Here is a 2840-nt window from a genome sequence, read left to right on the forward strand (position 1 = left end):
AACAACATGTTCTCCATTAAGTTATGTTCAGTTGGGTTATGTTGAAAGGGTTATGTCAAAAGGTGTATGTTGAGTGGATTATTGGAAGCTAATCACCAGGTAGTTACATGATGTTTAAATGGATCAGTGAGGTCATTGCTGTATTGTGGGCATGTACAAAATTCCCTATATAAACCAACCACAAATAAAGAAGCTTGCCATTTTGCCTGAGCAAGCAGATGCTAATTCTGTGAGACATGGCTTTTCCATGAGACCCTTACAGCAACAAATTGCTTTGCTCCAAGAAGCCTCAAAGAAAGTGAAAGAGGACTTGGATATCATAAAAACATCTAACTAGTGAGTTGGAGGGTAAAGTTGATAACCATTTCCATTGGGACTAGGTTAGAAAATGCATCCTACACAGGCTGCACACTGAAGGTACAGAGAAGCAAGAGAGAGTTTTGGTTCAATTCAGTCATTTTGGTGTTAAGAGAACCGGCATCAAAAATTTTTCAGTGTACATTAAAATTTAACTGAAAGAAATGATACTTAAAAGCAATCCTTGAAAATTTGAATAACAAAAATCAGATTTCCTAGTATTTAACTTACTTATTAGACACATATCTATATACATTTGTAAAATAAGATTGTAATTTTATTTTTAAAATTTGTCAGATTTGATATCAGAGTTTTTAAAGTGTTTATTAAAAATTTTTTCTATATTCTAGAAGATTTTGCACAGCACTGGAATGACAAAGTTTAAAATACCTGCTGTAAAACCACCTGCACTCAGAATTATAAAAAGTTAAGTAATTAATTGTTTGGTTCTCTCCATGAATATTTATTTGTTGAAATATTGATTTTGTTGGAAGACTTTGGTAAGTGTAAAATTTTAAACACTGAATTTAGAAGTTTTATCTGTGGTTTTATTACCTGTGTTTTCCCAAAGATGTGGTGATTTAATTAAACTTGTAAAACCTTCGTATATTTTAAATTTCTATTATTCCCACTAACCATTCTCTGAATTAATTTACTAATTCTGTTGTTTTCCCTTTTTCTAATTTACAATATTTTTAATGTGTCTATCTCTCTACTGTAATTTAATTCTGCAAATCTTCCTTTTCTTCAACTTTTTAATGGTTGAATAATTTATTCATTTTTTGAATGGAAAACTTCAGTTTTTTTGCCCCAGAGAAAATGTGAACACTTCCTAAAGCATTTAAAATCATTCTCATTTTCAGAAATAACCGCTAATTGCAGTAGGATTTCCTAATTAAAAAAATATTTTAGAGAAATGCTATTTAATAGTCAAATGCATATTTTACTGACATTTTAATGAAATAATTTGTAATTTTATTACCTTTTGAAATAAGATATGGCTGATGCAGTTTTTAACTCCTTGGAGTTTATTGAGATTTTCTCCATGACTCATTGATTAGGAAATGATTTTTTAAAATAAGATCTATCTACATATTTAGTCTAATTACGCTTGCTCATTATACTCCTGTTTCCTCATTTTGTTTGTGTCTGTGAGACTAGGAGAAATAAAAGGTATTTAATCCTCATTATATATGCCAGCTATAGTTTTACATAAGGACTATGGAAATATATATATATATATATGGGTATATCTATATTACATTTATTTTGAAAGATTGTGAATGAGTTATTAATGCCATTAACTTATTTTTGTATTTTCTAGATTTTCTGACATATATATGCAATTATGTAAGTCAAGAAAGCCATTTTTATATCAGTATTACATGCATGTTTAATGATTTTTGCCTTGATATAGACTTAAGTGTCTATTATTATTGTAACACATCTTTTTTTTATTTCTCTGAGGAAATTTTGCTCAGTAATTACCTATAATTTGTCAATGTCTTACATTTTATAAAAGAAGAATATATTCATGAATTCCAATGAAGTTTCAGTTTTTGAAATTTTTAACACTTTTGGTTTTTATAACTGTATCATTTTGTTTTGTTGTTTTATTATTTTGAAATACTATAGGCTAATTAAATATTTTTATTAGTTTTAAAAATGAAAAGGATCTAATGATGCCTTGGAGAATTGAAACTGCATTTTACTATTGAAAATCTATTTACAATATACTTATAGAAATAGTTTTTTTTTTTCTTAAAAAGGAACAGAACTGGAAATAGTTCTTCAGTGGCACTTGTTAAGCACCAGGGACCACTGTCCCCAATATTATCTTGGCCTTCCATTATTGAATTTTATTTTTGATGAAACTGGTTGACATGATTTTGGTGCCCACAAAGTAAAATTTTTTGGTTCATTTCTATGTGGTTGTTTTTTTCTGTTTGGATGTTTCTATATTGTCATTTTATTTTTGAAAAATTGAAAAAAAAAACCCTCATTAAACAATTTTAAAGGTATTGACTTTTATAGTTACTCTCTTTTATCTTTTTTAAAATTAAATCATAACTGTGTGTGATTATAGGTTACAATGTGCTGATTTGGTATATAATGTGGAATGCTTAAATCAGACTGATTAACATAGCTATTATCTCACTTATTTGTTTTAGTCAGACATTATACTATACTCTTAGTAGTTTTGAAATATACCATTGTATTATGCATTGTAGGTGATGTCCCACCAAATACCATCCCTCTTCCCTCCCTCTCTCTTCCTCCCTCCTGTCCCTCATCTCCCTTCCCCTCTCCGTCCTCTCCCTCCATCTTTCTGGACTATAGTTATGTTTTATCATTCATATGAATTTGTAGGTGATGATACATTGGTTTCAAAATAGTACTGAGTACATTGGATACTTTTTTTCCATTCTTGAAATATTTTACTAAAAAGAGTATGTTTCAGTTCCATCCAGGTAAACATAAAA

Source organism: Otolemur garnettii, unplaced genomic scaffold (genome assembly GCF_000181295.1).
Source record: "Otolemur garnettii isolate 467f Iridium unplaced genomic scaffold, OtoGar3 scaffold00129, whole genome shotgun sequence".
NCBI lineage: Eukaryota > Metazoa > Chordata > Mammalia > Primates > Galagidae > Otolemur > Otolemur garnettii.